The 21528-nt window shown below is 32.7% G+C and overlaps 11 non-coding genes across 11 annotated transcripts; all 11 read right to left on the reverse strand.

Moving 5' to 3' along the window:
* Nucleotides 1-906: 906 nt before the first annotated feature.
* On the reverse strand, nt 907-978 carry TRNAP-AGG (transfer RNA proline (anticodon AGG)). The gene has a single exon. It is a non-coding gene; the product is annotated as a tRNA-Pro (tRNA).
* Nucleotides 979-3484: 2506 nt separating this feature from the next.
* Nucleotides 3485-3556, reverse strand: TRNAP-AGG (transfer RNA proline (anticodon AGG)). Its single transcript has one exon. It is a non-coding gene; the product is annotated as a tRNA-Pro (tRNA).
* Nucleotides 3557-4773: 1217 nt separating this feature from the next.
* On the reverse strand, nt 4774-4845 carry TRNAP-AGG (transfer RNA proline (anticodon AGG)). The gene has a single exon. It is a non-coding gene; the product is annotated as a tRNA-Pro (tRNA).
* A 2504-nt stretch (nt 4846-7349) lies between these two features.
* On the reverse strand, nt 7350-7421 carry TRNAP-AGG (transfer RNA proline (anticodon AGG)). Its single transcript has one exon. It is a non-coding gene; the product is annotated as a tRNA-Pro (tRNA).
* Nucleotides 7422-11215: 3794 nt separating this feature from the next.
* TRNAP-AGG (transfer RNA proline (anticodon AGG)) lies at nt 11216-11287 on the reverse strand. Its single transcript has one exon. It is a non-coding gene; the product is annotated as a tRNA-Pro (tRNA).
* A 1217-nt stretch (nt 11288-12504) lies between these two features.
* TRNAP-AGG (transfer RNA proline (anticodon AGG)) lies at nt 12505-12576 on the reverse strand. Its single transcript has one exon. It is a non-coding gene; the product is annotated as a tRNA-Pro (tRNA).
* Nucleotides 12577-13793: 1217 nt separating this feature from the next.
* TRNAP-AGG (transfer RNA proline (anticodon AGG)) lies at nt 13794-13865 on the reverse strand. Its single transcript has one exon. It is a non-coding gene; the product is annotated as a tRNA-Pro (tRNA).
* A 1217-nt stretch (nt 13866-15082) lies between these two features.
* On the reverse strand, nt 15083-15154 carry TRNAP-AGG (transfer RNA proline (anticodon AGG)). The gene has a single exon. It is a non-coding gene; the product is annotated as a tRNA-Pro (tRNA).
* Nucleotides 15155-17660: 2506 nt separating this feature from the next.
* On the reverse strand, nt 17661-17732 carry TRNAP-AGG (transfer RNA proline (anticodon AGG)). The gene has a single exon. It is a non-coding gene; the product is annotated as a tRNA-Pro (tRNA).
* Nucleotides 17733-18949: 1217 nt separating this feature from the next.
* On the reverse strand, nt 18950-19021 carry TRNAP-AGG (transfer RNA proline (anticodon AGG)). Its single transcript has one exon. It is a non-coding gene; the product is annotated as a tRNA-Pro (tRNA).
* Nucleotides 19022-20238: 1217 nt separating this feature from the next.
* Nucleotides 20239-20310, reverse strand: TRNAP-AGG (transfer RNA proline (anticodon AGG)). The gene has a single exon. It is a non-coding gene; the product is annotated as a tRNA-Pro (tRNA).
* Nucleotides 20311-21528: the final 1218 nt, after the last annotated feature.

The following is a 21528-nucleotide window of genomic DNA, read 5'->3' on the forward strand; positions in this document are numbered from 1 at the left end:
TGTGTTTCAAAGTGTGACTATTCTTTTAAAACATTCAAAGCTATCTAGACAGAAGGGAACCTGCAGTATTCCTGATATACCACAATACGGTTGAAATTTTAATAAGTATGCTCTTATTTGTAGTACAACTAATATGTTTTCGTAAGATTTTATTGATAGTTTTCTATGTGTGCTTATTTGGAAAGTGCAGTGACAAGATATAAAAATGGCGACAGAGTTTGGACTTGTCTGATCGATAAAACCCAAGACTTGTAAAAAACTATGTGTAAATCATGCATAAATAGAAGAAAGGCAATAGGAAAATGATGAAGGCAAGATTCATAAGTATGTACAAATTCTATTGGGAGTATGGCAAAAACAAAACTCAGTTGATGCTTTTGACTTAGCCAATTGAGAAAATCAGATATATATAAACCATGAGATGCACCGTAAAAAGAAAGAGAGGGCTCGTCAGGGAATTGAACCAGGGACCTGTCGCGCCCAAAACGAAAATCATAGAATCATCAAGTAAGCATGTTTTATTTGATATCTTAACCAATTTTATGTGAAAATTATATTATTTTAAAGCAGTCACTAATGTGTACAAGGAGGAAATATTAGCATAAATAAAATATTTCCTAATAGTCAATAATTTTCTAAGTATACTTGCTTGAAAATTGCTGTGCAAAGTTTTATGATGCCCAGCAGAGTTTTTCTGATGGATAAAACCCAAGACATGTCACATGCTGTGTGCAGATAAGTACTTACAAATAATTATAGCAGTTTGACAAAAAACAAAATTCAAATGTGCAAATTAGTAAATACAATCTATTTTGAGAGTTTTGAAAAAACAACATTCAGTTGAAATTCACTCAGGAAATTGACTACAATAAGATAATAGAACCATTTCAAAGAATCTGAAAATTTGGGCTCATCCGGGATTTGAACCCGGGACCTCTCAGATCCTAAGCGAGAATCATACCCCTAGACCAACGAGCCACCTACCTGAAGTTTTTTCTTTTGATTTTTCAATTGATTTTTAGAAAATAGCTTTTTGTTTTTAAAACACCATATACATTTATGTAAAAATGAATTTGTAGAATAAAAAAAATATTTCCTTATGGTCCAGTAGATAGTTTTCTAAGGTATGCATATAGGAAAAGTGCAGGGACAAGATTTGTGAGTGCCTACAGAGTTTGGACTTCTCTCATGGACGAAGCTAAAGACTTGTCATATGCAATGTACAAATCATGCTTCCAGACACAGAAGAAAGGCAAAAGAAAACCTTGCAATTTAATTTTTGAACTTTTTGTGTTTCAAAGTGAGACTATTCTTTTAAAACATTCAAAGCTATCTAGACAGAAGGGAACCTGCAGTTTTCCTGATATACCACAATACGGTTGAAATTTTAATAAGTATGCTCTTATTTGTAGTACAACTAAAATGTTTTCGTAAGATTCTATTGATAGTTTTCTATGTGTGCTTATTTGGAAAGTGCAGTGACAAGATATAAAAATGGCGACAGAGTTTGGACTTGTCTGATCGATAAAACCCAAGACTTGTAAAAAACTATGTGTAAATCATGCATAAATAGAAGAAAGGCAATAGGAAAATGATGAAGGCAAGATTCATAAGTATGTACAAATTCTATTGGGAGTATGGCAAAAACAAAACTCAGTTGATGCTTTTGACTTAGCCAATTGAGAAAATCAGATATATATAAACCATGAGATGCACCGTAAAAAGAAAGAGAGGGCTCGTCAGGGAATTGAACCAGGGACCTGTCGCGCCCAAAACGAAAATCATAGAATCATCAAGTAAGCATGTTTTATTTGATATCTTAACCAATTTTATGTGAAAATTATATTATTTTAAAGCAGTCACTAATGTGTACAAGGAGGAAATATTAGCATAAATAAAATATTTCCTAATAGTCAATAATTTTCTAAGTATACTTGCTTGAAAATTGCTGTGCAAAGTTTTATGATGCCCAGCAGAGTTTTTCTGATGGATAAAACCCAAGACATGTCACATGCTGTGTGCAGATAAGTACTTACAAATAATTATAGCAGTTTGACAAAAAACAAAATTCAAATGTGCAAATTAGTAAATACAATCTATTTTGAGAGTTTTGAAAAAACAACATTCAGTTGAAATTCACTCAGGAAATTGACTACAATAAGATAATAGAACCATTTCAAAGAATCTGAAAATTTGGGCTCATCCGGGATTTGAACCCGGGACCTATCGGATCCTAAGCGAGAATCATACCCCTAGACCAACGAGCCACCTACCTGAAGTTTTTTCTTTGGATTTTTCAATTGATTTTTAGAAAATAGCTTTTTGTTTTTAAAACACCATATACATTTATGTAAAAATGAATTTGTAGAATAAAAAAAATATTTCCTTATGGTCCAGTAGATAGTTTTCTAAGGTATGCATATAGGAAAAGTGCAGGGACAAGATTTGTGAGTGCCTACAGAGTTTGGACTTCTCTCATGGACGAAGCTAAAGACTTGTCATATGCAATGTACAAATCATGCTTCCAGACACAGAAGAAAGGCAAAAGAAAACCTTGCAATTTCATTTTTGAACTTTTTGTGTTTCAAAGTGAGACTATTCTTTTAAAACATTCAAAGCTATCTAGACAGAAGGGAACCTGCAGTTTTCCGGATATACCACAATACGGTTGAAATTTTAATAAGTATGCTCTTATTTGTAGTACAACTAAAATGTTTTCGTAAGATTCTATTGATAGTTTTCTATGTGTGCTTATTTGGGAAGTGCAGTGACAAGATATAAAAATGGCGACAGAGTTTGGACTTGTCTGATCGATAAAACCCAAGACTTGTAAAAAACTATGTGTAAATCATGCATAAATAGAAGAAAGGCAATAGGAAAATGATGAAGGCAAGATTCATAAGTATGTACAAATTCTATTGGGAGTATGGCAAAAACAAAACTCAGTTGATGCTTTTGACTTAGCCAATTGAGAAAATCAGATATATATAAACCATGAGATGCACCGTAAAAAGAAAGAGAGGGCTCGTCAGGGAATTGAACCAGGGACCTGTCGCGCCCAAAACGAAAATCATAGAATCATCAAGTAAGCATGTTTTATTTGATATCTTAACCAATTTTATGTGAAAATTATATTATTTTAAAGCAGTCACTAATGTGTACAAGGAGGAAATATTAGCATAAATAAAATATTTCCTAATAGTCAATAATTTTCTAAGTATACTTGCTTGAAAATTGCTGTGCAAAGTTTTATGATGCCCAGCAGAGTTTTTCTGATGGATAAAACCCAAGACATGTCACATGCTGTGTGCAGATAAGTACTTACAAATAATTATAGCAGTTTGACAAAAAACAAAATTCAAATGTGCAAATTAGTAAATACAATCTATTTTGAGAGTTTTGAAAAAACAACATTCAGTTGAAATTCACTCAGGAAATTGACTACAATAAGATAATAGAACCATTTCAAAGAATCTGAAAATTTGGGCTCATCCGGGATTTGAACCCGGGACCTCTCGGATCCTAAGCGAGAATCATACCCCTAGACCAACGAGCCACCTACCTGAAGTTTTTTCTTTTGATTTTTCAATTGATTTTTAGAAAATAGCTTTTTGTTTTTAAAACACCATATACATTTATGTAAAAATGAATTTGTAGAATAAAAAAAATATTTCCTTATGGTCCAGTAGATAGTTTTCTAAGGTATGCATATAGGAAAAGTGCAGGGACAAGATTTGTGAGTGCCTACAGAGTTTGGACTTCTCTCATGGACGAAGCTAAAGACTTGTCATATGCAATGTACAAATCATGCTTCCAGACACAGAAGAAAGGCAAAAGAAAACCTTGCAATTTAATTTTTGAACTTTTTGTGTTTCAAAGTGAGACTATTCTTTTAAAACATTCAAAGCTATCTAGACAGAAGGGAACCTGCAGTTTTCCTGATATACCACAATACGGTTGAAATTTTAATAAGTATGCTCTTATTTGTAGTACAACTAAAATGTTTTCGTAAGATTCTATTGATAGTTTTCTATGTGTGCTTATTTGGAAAGTGCAGTGACAAGATATAAAAATGGCGACAGAGTTTGGACTTGTCTGATCGATAAAACCCAAGACTTGTAAAAAACTATGTGTAAATCATGCATAAATAGAAGAAAGGCAATAGGAAAATGATGAAGGCAAGATTCATAAGTATGTACAAATTCTATTGGGAGTATGGCAAAAACAAAACTCAGTTGATGCTTTTGACTTAGCCAATTGAGAAAATCAGATATATATAAAGCATGAGATGCACCGTAAAAAGAAAGAGAGGGCTCGTCAGGGAATTGAACCAGGGACCTGTCGCGCCCAAAACGAAAATCATAGAATCATCAAGTAAGCATGTTTTATTTGATATCTTAACCAATTTTATGTGAAAATTATATTATTTTAAAGCAGTCACTAATGTGTACAAGGAGGAAATATTAGCATAAATAAAATATTTCCTAATAGTCAATAATTTTCTAAGTATACTTGCTTGAAAATTGCTGTGCAAAGTTTTATGATGCCCAGCAGAGTTTTTCTGATGGATAAAACCCAAGACATGTCACATGCTGTGTGCAGATAAGTACTTACAAATAATTATAGCAGTTTGACAAAAAACAAAATTCAAATGTGCAAATTAGTAAATACAATCTATTTTGAGAGTTTTGAAAAAACAACATTCAGTTGAAATTCACTCAGGAAATTGACTACAATAAGATAATAGAACCATTACAAAGAATCTGAAAATTGGGGCTCATCCGGGATTTGAACCCGGGACCTCTCGCACCCTAAGCGAGAATCATACCCCTAGACCAATGAGCCACCTACCTGAAGTTTTTTCTTTGGATTTTTCAATTGATTTTTAGAAAATAGCTTTTTGTTTTTAAAACACCATATACATTTATGTAAAAATGAATTTGTAGAATAAAAAAAATATTTCATTATGGTCCAGTAGATAGTTTTCTAAGGTATGCATATAGGAAAAGTGCAGGGACAAGATTTGTGAGTGCCTACAGAGTTTGGAATTCTCTCATGGACGAAGCTAAAGACTTGACATATGCAATGTACAAATCATGCTTCCAGACACAGAAGAAAGGCAAAAGAAAACCTTGCAATTTCATTTTTGAACTTTTTGTGTTTCAAAGTGTGACTATTCTTTTAAAACATTCAAAGCTATCTAGACAGAAGGGAACCTGCAGTATTCCTGATATACCACAATACGGTTGAAATTTTAATAAGTATGCTCTTATTTGTAGTACAACTAATATGTTTTCGTAAGATTTTATTGATAGTTTTCTATGTGTGCTTATTTGGAAAGTGCAGTGACAAGATATAAAAATGGCGACAGAGTTTGGACTTGTCTGATCGATAAAACCCAAGACTTGTAAAAAACTGTGTAAATCATGCATAAATAGAAGAAAGGCAATAGGAAAATGATGAAGGCAAGATTCATAAGTATGTACAAATTCTATTGGGAGTATGGCAAAAACAAAACTCAGTTGATGCTTTTGACTTAGCCAATTGAGAAAATCAGATATATATAAACCATGAGATGCACCGTAAAAAGAAAGAGAGGGCTCGTCAGGGAATTGAACCAGGGACCTGTCGCGCCCAAAACGAAAATCATAGAATCATCAAGTAAGCATGTTTTATTTGATATCTTAACCAATTTTATGTGAAAATTATATTATTTTAAAGCAGTCACTAATGTGTACAAGGAGGAAATATTAGCATAAATAAAATATTTCCTAATAGTCAATAATTTTCTAAGTATACTTGCTTGAAAATTGCTGTGCAAAGTTTTATGATGCCCAGCAGAGTTTTTCTGATGGATAAAACCCAAGACATGTCACATGCTGTGTGCAGATAAGTACTTACAAATAATTATAGCAGTTTGACAAAAAACAAAATTCAAATGTGCAAATTAGTAAATACAATCTATTTTGAGAGTTTTGAAAAAACAACATTCAGTTGAAATTCACTCAGGAAATTGACTACAATAAGATAATAGAACCATTTCAAAGAATCTGAAAATTTGGGCTCATCCGGGATTTGAACCCGGGACCTATCGGATCCTAAGCGAGAATCATACCCCTAGACCAACGAGCCACCTACCTGAAGTTTTTTCTTTGGATTTTTCAATTGATTTTTAGAAAATAGCTTTTTGTTTTTAAAACACCATATACATTTATGTAAAAATGAATTTGTAGAATAAAAAAAATATTTCCTTATGGTCCAGTAGATAGTTTTCTAAGGTATGCATATAGGAAAAGTGCAGGGACAAGATTTGTGAGTGCCTACAGAGTTTGGACTTCTCTCATGGACGAAGCTAAAGACTTGTCATATGCAATGTACAAATCATGCTTCCAGACACAGAAGAAAGGCAAAAGAAAACCTTGCAATTTCATTTTTGAACTTTTTGTGTTTCAAAGTGAGACTATTCTTTTAAAACATTCAAAGCTATCTAGACAGAAGGGAACCTGCAGTTTTCCGGATATACCACAATACGGTTGAAATTTTAATAAGTATGCTCTTATTTGTAGTACAACTAAAATGTTTTCGTAAGATTCTATTGATAGTTTTCTATGTGTGCTTATTTGGGAAGTGCAGTGACAAGATATAAAAATGGCGACAGAGTTTGGACTTGTCTGATCGATAAAACCCAAGACTTGTAAAAAACTATGTGTAAATCATGCATAAATAGAAGAAAGGCAATAGGAAAATGATGAAGGCAAGATTCATAAGTATGTACAAATTCTATTGGGAGTATGGCAAAAACAAAACTCAGTTGATGCTTTTGACTTAGCCAATTGAGAAAATCAGATATATATAAACCATGAGATGCACCGTAAAAAGAAAGAGAGGGCTCGTCAGGGAATTGAACCAGGGACCTGTCGCGCCCAAAACGAAAATCATAGAATCATCAAGTAAGCATGTTTTATTTGATATCTTAACCAATTTTATGTGAAAATTATATTATTTTAAAGCAGTCACTAATGTGTACAAGGAGGAAATATTAGCATAAATAAAATATTTCCTAATAGTCAATAATTTTCTAAGTATACTTGCTTGAAAATTGCTGTGCAAAGTTTTATGATGCCCAGCAGAGTTTTTCTGATGGATAAAACCCAAGACATGTCACATGCTGTGTGCAGATAAGTACTTACAAATAATTATAGCAGTTTGACAAAAAACAAAATTCAAATGTGCAAATTAGTAAATACAATCTATTTTGAGAGTTTTGAAAAAACAACATTCAGTTGAAATTCACTCAGGAAATTGACTACAATAAGATAATAGAACCATTACAAAGAATCTGAAAATTGGGGCTCATCCGGGATTTGAACCCGGGACCTCTCGCACCCTAAGCGAGAATCATACCCCTAGACCAATGAGCCACTTACCTGAAGTTTTTTCTTTGGATTTTTCAATTGATTTTTAGAAAATAGCTTTTTGTTTTTAAAACACCATATACATTTATGTAAAAATGAATTTGTAGAATAAAAAAAATATTTCCTTATGGTCCAGTAGATAGTTTTCTAAGGTATGCATATAGGAAAAGTGCAGGGGCAAGCTTTGTGAGTGCCTACAGAGTTTGGACTTCTCTCATGGACGAAGCTAAAGACTTGACATATGCAATGTACAAATCATGCTTCCAGACACAGAAGAAAGGCAAAAGAAAACCTTGCAATTTCATTTTTGAACTTTTTGTGTTTCAAAGTGTGACTATTCTTTTAAAACATTCAAAGCTATCTAGACAGAAGGGAACCTGCAGTATTCCTGATATACCACAATACGTTTGAAATTTTAATAAGTATGCTCTTATTTGTAGTACAACTAATATGTTTTCGTAAGATTTTATTGATAGTTTTCTATGTGTGCTTATTTGGAAAGTGCAGTGACAAGATATAAAAATGGCGACAGAGTTTGGACTTGTCTGATCGATAAAACCCAAGACTTGTAAAAAACTATGTGTAAATCATGCATAAATAGAAGAAAGGCAATAGTAAAATGATGAAGGCAAGATTCATAAGTATGTACAAATTCTATTGGGAGTATGGCAAAAACAAAACTCAGTTGATGCTATTAACTTAGCCAATTGTGAAAATCAGATATATATAAACCATGAGATGCACCGTAAAAAGAAAGAGAGGGCTCGTCAGGGAATTGAACCAGGGACCTGTCGCGCCCAAAACGAAAATCATAGAATCATCAAGTAAGCATGTTTTATTTGATATCTTAACCAATTTTATGTGAAAATTATATTATTTTAAAGCAGTCACTAATGTGTACAAGGAGGAAATATTAGCATAAATAAAATATTTCCTAATAGTCAATAATTTTCTAAGAATACTTGCTTGAAAATTGCTGTGCAAAGTTTTATGATGCCCAGCAGAGTTTTTCTCATGGATAAAACCCAAGACATGTCACATGCTGTGTGCAGATAAGTACTTACAAATAATTATAGCAGTTTGACAAAAAACAAAATTCAATTGTGCAAATTAGTAAATACAATCTATTTTGAGAGTTTTGAAAAAACAACATTCAGTTGAAATTCACTCAGGAAATTGACTACAATAAGATAATAGAACCATTTCAAAGAATCTGAAAATTTGGGCTTGTCCGGGATTTGAACCCAGGACCTCTCGCACCCTAAGCGAAAATCTTACCCCTAGACCAACGAGCCACCTACCTAAAGATTTTTCTTTGGATTTTTCAATTGATTTTTTGAAAATAGCTTTTTGTTTTTAAAACACCATATACATTTATGTAAAAATGAATGTGTAGAATAAATAAAATATTTCCTTATGGTCCAGTAGATAGTTTTCTAAGGTATGCATATAGGAAAAGTGCAGGGACAAGATTTGTGAGTGCCTACAGAGTTTGGGCTTCTCTCATGGACGAAGCTAAAGACTTGTCATTTGCAATGTACAAATCATGCTTCCAGACACAGAAGAAAGGCAAAAGAAATCCTTGCAATTTAATTTTTGAACTTTTTGTGTTTCAAAGTGAGACTATTCTTTTAAAACATTCAAAGCTATCTAGACAGAAGGGAACCTGCAGTTTTCCTGATATACCACAATACGGTTGAAATTTTAATAAGTATGCTCTTATTTGTAGTACAACTAAAATGTTTTCGGAAGATTCTATTGATAGTTTTCTATGTGTGCTTATTTGGAAAGTGCAGTGACAAGATATAAAAATGGCGACAGAGTTTGGACTTGTCTGATCGATAAAACCCAAGACTTGTAAAAAGCTATGTGTAAATCATGCATAAATAGAAGAAAGGCAATAGGAAAATGATGAAGGCAAGATTCATAAGTATGTACAAATTCTATTGGGAGTATGGCAAAAACAAAACTCAGTTGATGCTATTGACTTAGCCAATTGAGAAAATCAGATATATATAAACCATGAGATGCACTGTAAAAAGAAAGAGAGGGCTCGTCATGGAATTGAACCAGGGACCTGTCGCGCCCAAAACGAAAATCATGGAATCATCAAGTAAGCATGTTTTATTTGATATCTTAACCAATTTTATGTGAAAATTATATTATTTTAAAGCAGTCACTAATGTGTACAAGGAGGAAATATTAGCATAAATAAAATATTTCCTAATAGTCAATAATTTTCTAAGAATACTTGCTTGAAAATTGCTGTGCAAAGTTTTATGATGCCCAGCAGAGTTTTTCTCATGGATAAAACCCAAGACATGTCACATGCTGTGTGCAGATAAGTACTTACAAATAATTATAGCAGTTTGACAAAAAACAAAATTCAATTGTGCAAATTAGTAAATACAATCTATTTTGAGAGTTTTGAAAAAACAACATTCAGTTGAAATTCACTCAGGAAATTGACTACAATAAGATAATAGAACCATTTCAAAGAATCAGAAAATTTGGGCTCATCCGGGATTTGAAGCCGGGACCTCTCACACCCTAAGCGAGAATCATACCCCTAGACCAACAAGCCACCTACCTGAAGTTTTTTCTTTTGATTTTTCAATTGATTTTTAGAAAATAGCTTTTTGTTTTTAAAACACCATATACATTTATGTAAAAATGAATTTGTAGAATAAAAAAAATATTTCCTTATGGTCCAGTAGATAGTTTTCTAAGGTATGCATATAGGAAAAGTGCAGGGACAAGATTTGTGAGTGCCTACACAGTTTGGACTTCTCTCATGGACGAAGCTAAAGACTTGTCATATGCAATGTACAAATCATGCTTCCAGACACAGAAGAAAGGCAAAAGAAAACCTTGCAATTTATTTTTGAACTTTTTGTGTTTCAAAGTGAGACTATTCTTTTAAAACATTCAAAGCTATCTAGACAGAAGGGAACCTGCAGTTTTCCTGATATACCACAATACGGTTGAAATTTTAATAAGTATGCTCTTATTTGTAGTACAACTAAAATGTTTTCGTAAGATTCTATTGATAGTTTTCTATGTGTGCTTATTTGGAAAGTGCAGTGACAAGATATAAAAATGGCGACAGAGTTTGGACTTGTCTGATCGATAAAACCCAAGACTTGTAAAAAACTATGTGTAAATCATGCATAAATAGAAGAAAGGCAATAGGAAAATGATGAAGGCAAGATTCATAAGTATGTACAAATTCTATTGGGAGTATGGCAAAAACAAAACTCAGTTGATGCTTTTGACTTAGCCAATTGAGAAAATCAGATATTTATATACCATGAGATGCACCGTAAAAAGAAAGAGAGGGCTCGTCAGGGAATTGAACCAGGGACCTGTCGCGCCCAAAACGAAAATCATAGAATCATCAAGTAAGCATGTTTTATTTGATATCTTAACCAATTTTATGTGAAAATTATATTATTTTAAAGCAGTCACTAATGTGTACAAGGAGGAAATATTAGCATAAATAAAATATTTCCTAATAGTCAATAATTTTCTAAGTATACTTGCTTGAAAATTGCTGTGCAAAGTTTTATGATGCCCAGCAGAGTTTTTCTGATGGATAAAACCCAAGACATGTCACATGCTGTGTGCAGATAAGTACTTACAAATAATTATAGCAGGTTGACAAAAAACAAAATTCAAATGTGCAAATTAGTAAATACAATCTATTTTGAGAGTTTTGAAAAAACAACATTCAGTTGAAATTCACTCAGGAAATTGACTACAATAAGATAATAGAACCATTTCAAAGAATCTGAAAATTTGGGCTCATCCGGGATTTGAACCCGGGACCTCTCGGATCCTAAGCGAGAATCATACCCCTAGACCAACGAGCCACCTACCTGAAGTTTTTTCTTTTGATTTTTCAATTGATTTTTAGAAAATAGCTTTTTGTTTTTAAAACACCATATACATTTATGTAAAAATGAATTTGTAGAATAAAAAAAATATTTCCTTATGGTCCAGTAGATAGTTTTCTAAGGTATGCATATAGGAAAAGTGCAGGGACAAGATTTGTGAGTGCCTACAGAGTTTGGACTTCTCTCATGGACGAAGCTAAAGACTTGTCATATGCAATGTACAAATCATGCTTCCAGACACAGAAGAAAGGCAAAAGAAAACCTTGCAATTTCATTTTTGAACTTTTTGTGTTTCAAAGTGAGACTATTCTTTTAAAACATTCAAAGCTATCTAGACAGAAGGGAACCTGCAGTTTTCCGGATATACCACACTACGGTTGAAATTTTAATAAGTATGCTCTTATTTGTAGTACAACTAAAATGTTTTCGTAAGATTCTATTGATAGTTTTCTATGTGTGCTTATTTGGGAAGTGCAGTGACAAGATATAAAAATGGCGACAGAGTTTGGACTTGTCTGATCGATAAAACCCAAGACTTGTAAAAAACTATGTGTAAATCATGCATAAATAGAAGAAAGGCAATAGGAAAATGATGAAGGCAAGATTCATAAGTATGTACAAATTCTATTGCGAGTATGGCAAAAACAAAACTCAGTTGATGCTTTTGACTTAGCCAATTGAGAAAATCAGATATATATAAACCATGAGATGCACCGTAAAAAGAAAGAGAGGGCTCGTCAGGGAATTGAACCAGGGACCTGTCGCGCCCAAAACGAAAAACATAGAATCATCAAGTAAGCATGTTTTATTTGATATCTTAACCAATTTTATGTGAAAATTATATTATTTTAAAGCAGTCACTAATGTGTACAAGGAGGAAATATTAGCATAAATAAAATATTTCCTAATAGTCAATAATTTTCTAAGTATACTTGCTTGAAAATTGCTGTGCAAAGTTTTATGATGCCCAGCAGAGTTTTTCTGATGGATAAAACCAAAGACATGTCACATGCTGTGTGCAGATAAGTACTTACAAATAATTATAGCAGTTTGACAAAAAACAAAATTCAAATGTGCAAATTAGTAAATACAATCTATTTTGAGAGTTTTGAAAAAACAACATTCAGTTGAAATTCACTCAGGAAATTGACTACAATAAGATAATAGAACCATTACAAAGAATCTGAAAATTGGGGCTCATCCGGGATTTGAACCCAGGACCTCTCGCACCCTAAGCGAGAATCATACCCCTAGACCAATGAGCCACCTACCTGAAGTTTTTTCTTTGGATTTTTCAATTGATTTTTAGAAAATAGCTTTTTGTTTTTAAAACACCATATACATTTATGTAAAAATGAATTTGTAGAATAAAAAAAATATTTCCTTATGGTCCAGTAGATAGTTTTCTAAGGTATGCATATAGGAAAAGTGCAGGGACAAGATTTGTGAGTGCCTACAGAGTTTGGACTTCTCTCATGGATGAAGCTAAAGACTTGACATATGCAATGTACAAATCATGCTTCCAGACACAGAAGAAAGGCAAAAGAAAACCTTGCAATTTCATTTTTGAACTTTTTGTGTTTCAAAGTGTGACTATTCTTTTAAAACATTCAAAGCTATCTAGACAGAAGGGAACCTGCAGTATTCCTGATATACCACAATACGGTTGAAATTTTAATAAGTATGCTCTTATTTGTAGTACAACTAATATGTTTTCGTAAGATTTTATTGATAGTTTTCTATGTGTGCTTATTTGGAAAGTGCAGTGACAAGATATAAAAATGGCGACAGAGTTTGGACTTGTCTGATCGATAAAACCCAAGACTTGTAAAAAACTATGTGTAAATCATGCATAAATAGAAGAAAGTCAATAGGAAAATGATGAAGGCAAGATTCATAAGTATGTACAAATTCTATTGGGAGTATGGCAAAAACAAAACTCAGTTGATGCTATTAACTTAGCCAATTGAGAAAATCAGATATATATAAACCATGAGATGCACCGTAAAAAGAAAGAGAGGGCTCGTCAGGGAATTGAACCAGGGACCTGTCGCGCCCAAAACGAAAATCATAGAATCATCAAGTAAGCATGTTTTATTTGATATCTTAACCAATTTTATGTGAAAATTATATTATTTTAAAGCAGTCACTAATGTGTACAAGGAGGAAATATTAGCATAAATAAAATATTTCCTAATAGTCAATAATTTTCTAAGTATACTTGCTTGAAAATTGCTGTGCAAAGTTTTATGATGCCCAGCAGAGTTTTTCTGATGGATAAAACCCAAGACATGTCACATGCTGTGTGCAGATAAGTACTTACAAATAATTATAGCAGGTTGACAAAAAACAAAATTCAAATGTGCAAATTAGTAAATACAATCTATTTTGAGAGTTTTGAAAAAACAACATTCAGTTGAAATTCACTCAGGAAATTGACTACAATAAGATAATAGAACCATTTCAAAGAATCTGAAAATTTGGGCTCATCCGGGATTTGAACCCGGGACCTCTCGGATCCTAAGCGAGAATCATACCCCTAGACCAACGAGCCACCTACCTGAAGTTTTTTCTTTTGATTTTTCAATTGATTTTTAGAAAATAGCTTTTTGTTTTTAAAACACCATATACATTTATGTAAAAATGAATTTGTAGAATAAAAAAAATATTTCCTTATGGTCCAGTAGATAGTTTTCTAAGGTATGCATATAGGAAAAGTGCAGGGACAAGATTTGTGAGTGCCTACAGAGTTTGGGCTTCTCTCATGGACGAAGCTAAAGACTTGTCATTTGCAATGTACAAATCATGCTTCCAGACTCAGAAGAAAGGCAAAAGAATACCTTGCAATTTCATTTTTGAACTTTTTGTGTTTCAAAGTGAGACTATTCTTTTAAAACATTCAAAGCTATCTAGACAGAAGGGAACCTGCAGTTTTCCTGATATACCACAATACGGTTGAAATTTTAATAAGTATGCTCTTATTTGTAGTACAACTAAAATGTTTTCGTAAGATTCTATTGATAGTTTTCTATGTGTGCTTATTTGGAAAGTGCAGTGACAAGATATAAAAATGGCGACAGAGTTTGGACTTGTCTGATCGATAAATCCCAAGATTTGTAAAAAGCTATGTGTAAATCATGCATAAATAGAAGAAAGGCAATAGGAAAATGATGAAGGCAAGATTCATAAGTATGTACAAATTCTATTGGGAGTATGGCAAAAACAAAACTCAGTTGATGCTATTGACTTAGCCAATTGAGAAAATCAGATATATATAAACCATGAGATGCACCGTAAAAAGAAAGAGAGGGCTCGTCAGGGAATTGAACCAGGGACCTGTCGTGCCCAAAACGAAAATCATAGAATCATCAAGTAAGCATGTTTTATTTGATATCTTAACCAATTTTATGTGAAAATTATATTATTTTAAAGCAGTCACTAATGTGTACAAGGAGGAAATATTAGCATAAATAAAATATTTCCTAATAGTCAATAATTTTCTAAGTATACTTGCTTGAAAATTGCTGTGCAAAGTTTTATGATGCCCAGCAGAGTTTTTCTGATGGATAAAACCCAAGACATGTCACATGCTGTGTGCAGATAAGTACTTACAAATAATTTTAGCAGTTTGACAAAAAACAAAATTCAATTGTGCAAATTAGTAAATACAATCTATTTTGAGAGTTTTGAAAAAACAACATTCAGTTGAAATTCACTCAGGAAATTGACTACAATAAGATAATAGAACCATTTCAAAGAATCTGAAAATTTGGGCTCGTCCAGGATTTGAACCCGGGACCTCTCGCACCCTAAGCGAGAGTCATACCCCTAGACCAACAAGCCACCTACCTGAAGTTTTTTCTTTGGATTTTTCAATTGATTTTTAGAAAATAGCTTTTTGTTTTTAAAACACCATATACATTTATGTAAAAATGAATTTGTAGAATAAAAAAAATATTTCCTTATGGTCCAGTAGATAGTTTTCTAAGGTATGCATATAGGAAAAGTGCAGGGACAAGATTTGTGAGTGCCTACAGAGTTTGGACTTCTCTCATGGACGAAGCTAAAGACTTGTCATATGCAATGTACAAATCATGCTTCCAGACACAGAAGAAAGGCAAAAGAAAACCTTGCAATTTCATTTTTGAACTTTTTGTGTTTCAAAGTGAGACTATTCTTTTAAAACATTCAAAGCTATCTAGACAGAAGGGAACCTGCAGTTTTCCTGATATACCACAATACGGTTGAAATTTTAATAAGTATGCTCTTATTTGTAGTACAACTAAAATGTTTTCGTAAGATTCTATTGATAGTTTTCTATGTGTGCTTATTTGGAAAGTGCAGTGACAAGATATAAAAATGGCGACAGAGTTTGGACTTGTCTGATCGATAAAACCCAAGACTTGTAAAAAACTATGTGTAAATCATGCATAAATAGAAGAAAGGCAATAGGAAAATGATGAAGGCAAGATTCATAAGTATGTACAAATTCTATTGGGAGTATGGCAAAAACAAAACTCAGTTGATGCTTTTGACTTAGCCAATTGAGAAAATCAGATATATATAAACCATGAGATGCACCGTAAAAAGAAAGAGAGGGCTCGTCAGGGAATTGAACCAGGGACCTGTCGCGCCCAAAACGAAAATCATAGAATCATCAAGTAAGCATGTTTTATTTGATATCTTAACCAATTTTATGTGAAAATTATATTATTTTAAAGCAGTCACTAATGTGTACAAGGAGGAAATATTAGCATAAATAAAATATTTCCTAATAGTCAATAATTTTCTAAGTATACTTGCTTGAAAATTGCTGTGCAAAGTTTTATGATGCCCAGCAGAGTTTTTCTGATTGATAAAACCCAAGACATGTCACATGCTGTGTGCAGATAAGTACTTACAAATAATTATAGCAGTTTGACAAAAAACAAAATTCAAATGTGCAAATTAGTAAATACAATCTATTTTGTGAGTTTTGAAAAAACAACATTCAGTTGAAATTCACTCAGGAAATTGACTACAATAAGATAATAGAACCATTTCAAAGAATCTGAAAATTTGGGCTCATCCGGGATTTGAACCCAGGACCTATCAGATCCTAAGCGAGAATCATACCCCTAGACCAACGAGCCACCTACCTGAAGTTTTTTCTTTGGATTTTTCAATTGATTTTTAGAAAATAGCTTTTTGTTTTTAAAACACCATATACATTTATGTAAAAATGAATTTGTAGAATAAAAAAAATATTTCCTTATGGTCCAGTAGATAGTTTTCTAAGGTATGCATATAGGAAAAGTGCAGGGACAAGATTTGTGAGTGCCTACAGAGTTTGGACTTCTCTCATGGACGAAGCTAAAGACTTGTCATATGCAATGTACAAATCATGCTTCCAGACACAGAAGAAAGGCAAAAGAAAACCTTGCAATTTCATTTTTGAACTTTTTGTGTTTCAAAGTGAGACTATTCTTTTAAAACATTCAAAGCTATCTAGACAGAAGGGAACCTGCAGTTTTCCGGATATACCACAATACGGTTGAAATTTTAATAAGTATGCTCTTATTTGTAGTACAACTAAAATGTTTTCGTAAGATTCTATTGATAGTTTTCTATGTGTGCTTATTTGGGAAGTGCAGTGACAAGATATAAAAATGGCGACAGAGTTTGGACTTGTCTGATCGATAAAACCCAAGACTTGTAAAAAACTATGTGTAAATCATGCATAAATAGAAGAAAGGCAATAGGAAAATGATGAAGGCAAGATTCATAAGTATGTACAAATTCTATTGGGAGTATGGCAAAAACAAAACTCAGTTGATGCTTTTGACTTAGCCAATTGAGAAAATCAGATATATATAAACCATGAGATGCACCGTAAAAAGAAAGAGAGGGCTCGTCAGGGAATTGAACCAGGGACCTGTCGCGCCCAAAACGAAAATCATAGAATCATCAAGTAAGCATGTTTTATTTGATATCTTAACCAATTTTATGTGAAAATTATATTATTTTAAAGCAGTCACTAATGTGTACAAGGAGGAAATATTAGCATAAATAAAATATTTCCTAATAGTCAATAATTTTCTAAGTATACTTGCTTGAAAATTGCTGTGCAAAGTTTTATGATGCCCAGCAGAGTTTTTCTGATGGATAAAACCCAAGACATGTCACATGCTGTGTGCAGATAAGTACTTACAAATAATTTTAGCAGTTTGACAAAAAACAAAATTCAATTGTGCAAATTAGTAAATACAATCTATTTTGAGAGTTTTGAAAAAACAACATTCAGTTGAAATTCACTCAGGAAATTGACTACAATAAGATAATAGAACCATTTCAAAGAATCTGAAAATTTGGGCTCGTCCAGGATTTGAACCCGGGACCTCTCGCACCCTAAGCGAGAGTCATACCCCTAGACCAACAAGCTACCTACCTGAAGTTTTTTCTTTGGATTTTTCAATTGATTTTTAGAAAATAGCTTTTTGTTTTTAAAACACCATATACATTTATGTAAAAATGAATTTGTAGAATAAAAAAAATATTTCCTTATGGTCCAGTAGATAGTTTTCTAAGGTATGCATATAGGAAAAGTGCAGGGACAAGATTTGTGAGTGCCTACAGAGTTTGGACTTCTCTCATGGACGAAGCTAAAGACTTGTCATATGCAATGTACAAATCATGCTTCCAGACACAGAAGAAAGGCAAAAGAAAACCTTGCAATTTAATTTTTGAACTTTTTGTGTTTCAAAGTGAGACTATTCTTTTAAAACATTCAAAGCTATCTAGACAGTAGGGAACCTGCAGTTTTCCTGATATACCACAATACGGTTGAAATTTTAATAAGTATGCTCTTATTTGTAGTACAACTAAAATGTTTTCGTAAGATTCTATTGATAGTTTTCTATGTGTGCTTATTTGGAAAGTGCAGTGACAAGATATAAAAATGGCAACAGAGTTTGGACTTGTCTGATCGATAAAACCCAAGACTTGTAAAAAACTATGTGTAAATCATGCATAAATAGAAGAAAGGCAATAGGAAAATGATGAAGGCAAGATTCATAAGTATGTACAAATTCTATTGGGAGTATGGCAAAAACAAAACTCAGTTGATGCTATTGACTTAGCCAATTGAGAAAATCAGATATATATAAACCATGAGATGCACCGTAAAAAGAAAGAGAGGGCTCGTCAGGGAATTGAACCAGGGACTTGTCGCGCCCAAAACGAAAATCATAGAATCATCAAGTAAGCATGTTTTATTTGATATCTTAACCAATTTTATGTGAAAATTATATTATTTTAAAGCAGTCACTAATGTGTACAAGGAGGAAATATTAGCATAAATAAAATATTTCCTAATAGTCAATAATTTTCTAAGTATACTTGCTTGAAAATTGCTGTGCAAAGTTTTATGATGCCCAGCAGAGTTTTTCTGATGGATAAAACCCAAGACATGTCACATGCTGTGTGCAGATAAGTACTTACAAATAATTATAGCAGTTTGACAAAAAACAAAATTCAAATGTGCAAATTAGTAAATACAATCTATTTTGAGAGTTTTGAAAAAACAACATTCAGTTGAAATTCACTCAGGAAATTGACTACAATAAGATAATAGAACCATTTCAAAGAATCTGAAAATTTGGGCTCATCCGGGATTTGAACCCGGGACCTCTCGCACCCTAAGCGAGAATCATACCCCTAGACCAACAAGCCACCTACCTGAAGATTTTTCTTTGGATTTTTCAATTGATTTTTAGAAAATAGCTTTTTGTTTTTAAAACACCATATACATTTATGTAAAAATGAATTTGTAGAATAAAAAAAATATTTCCTTATGGTCCAGTAGATAGTTTTCTAAGGTATGCATATAGGAAAAGTGCAGGGACAAGATTTGTGAGTGCCTACAGAGTTTGGACTTCTCTCATGGACGAAGCTAAAGACTTGTCATATGCAATGTACAAATCATGCTTCCAGACACAGAAGAAAGGCAAAAGAAAACCTTGCAATTTCATTTTTGAACTTTTTGTGTTTCAAAGTGAGACTATTCTTTTAAAACATTCAAAGCTATCTAGACAGAAGGGAACCTGCAGTATTCCTGATATACCACAATACGGTTGAAATTTTAATAAGTATGCTCTTATTGGTAGTACAACTAAAATGTTTTCGTAAGATTCTATTGATAGTTTTCTATGTGTGCTTATTTGGAAAGTGCAGTGACAAGATATAAAAATGGCGACAGAGTTTGGACTTGTCTGATCGATAAAACCCAAGACTTGTAAAAAACTATGTGTAAATCATGCATAAATAGAAAAAAGGCAATAGGAAAATGATGAAGGCAAGATTCATAAGTATGTACAAATTCTATTGGGAGTATGGCAAAAACAAAACTCAGTTGATGCTATTTACTTAGCCAATTGAGAAAATCAGATATATATAAACCATGAGATGCACCGTAAAAAGAAAGAGAGGGCTCGTCAGGGAATTGAACCAGGGACCTGTCGCGCCCAAAACGAAAATCATAGAATCATCAAGTAAGCATGTTTTATTTGATATCTTAACCAATTTTATGTGAAAATTATATTATTTTAAAGCAGTCACTAATGTGTACAAGAAGGAAATATTAGCATAAATAAAATATTTCCTAATAGTCAATAATTTTCTAAGTATACTTGCTTGAAAATTGCTGTGCAAAGTTTTATGATGCCCAGCAGAGTTTTTCTGATGGATAAAACCCAAGACATGTCACATGCTGTGTGCAGATAAGTACTTACAAATAATTTTAGCAGTTTGACAAAAAACAAAATTCAATTGTGCAAATTAGTAAATACAATCTATTTTGAGAGTTTTGAAAAAACAACATTCAGTTGAAATTCACTCAGGAAATTGACTACAATAAGATAATAGAACCATTTCAAAGAATCTGAAAATTTGGGCTCGTCCAGGATTTGAACCTGGGACCTCTCGCACCCTAAGTGAGAGTCATACCCCTAGACCAACGAGCCACCTACCTGAAGTTTTTTCTTTGGATTTTTCAATTGATTTTTAGAAAATAGCTTTTTGTTTTTAAAACACCATATACATTTATGTAAAAATGAATTTGTAGAATAAAAAAAATATTTCCCATATGGTCCAGTAGATAGTTTTCTAAGGTATGCATATAGGAAAAGTGCAGCGACAAGATTTGTGAGTGCCTTCAGAGTTTGGACTTCTCTCATGGACGAAGCTAAAGACTTGTCATATGCAATGTACAAATCATGCTTCCAGACACAGAAGAAATGCAAAAGAAAACCTTGCAATTTCATTTTTGAACTTTTTGTGTTTCAAAGTGAGACTATTCTTTTAAAACATTCAAAGCTATCTAGACAGAAGGGAACCTGCAGTATTCCTGATATACCACAATACGGTTGAAATTTTAATAAGTATGCTCTTATTGGTAGTACAACTAAAATGTTTTCGTAAGATTCTATTGATAGTTTTCTATGTGTGCTTATTTGGAAAGTGCAGTGACAAGATATAAAAATGGCGACAGAGTTTGGACTTGTCTGATCGATAAAACCCAAGACTTGTAAAAAACTATGTGTAAATCATGCATAAATAGAAAAAAGGCAATAGGAAAATGATGAAGGCAAGATTCATAAGTATGTACAAATTCTATTGGGAGTATGGCAAAAACAAAACTCAGTTGATGCTATTTACTTAGCCAATTGAGAAAATCAGATATATATAAACCATGAGATGCACCGTAAAAAGAAAGAGAGGGCTCGTCAGGGAATTGAACCAGGGACCTGTCGCGCCCAAAACGAAAATCATAGAATCATCAAGTAAGCATGTTTTATTTGATATCTTAACCAATTTTATGTGAAAATTATATTATTTTAAAGCAGTCACTAATGTGTACAAGAAGGAAATATTAGCATAAATAAAATATTTCCTAATAGTCAATAATTTTCTAAGTATACTTGCTTGAAAATTGCTGTGCAAAGTTTTATGATGCCCAGCAGAGTTTTTCTGATGGATAAAACCCAAGACATGTCACATGCTGTGTGCAGATAAGTACTTACAAATAATTTTAGCAGTTTGACAAAAAACAAAATTCAATTGTGCAAATTAGTAAATACAATCTATTTTGAGAGTTTTGAAAAAACAACATTCAGTTGAAATTCACTCAGGAAATTGACTACAATAAGATAATAGAACCATTTCAAAGAATCTGAAAATTT

This window comes from Taudactylus pleione, unplaced genomic scaffold (assembly GCF_031769625.1).
Source record: "Taudactylus pleione unplaced genomic scaffold, aTauple2 ptg000317l, whole genome shotgun sequence".
Classification (NCBI taxonomy): domain Eukaryota; kingdom Metazoa; phylum Chordata; class Amphibia; order Anura; family Myobatrachidae; genus Taudactylus; species Taudactylus pleione.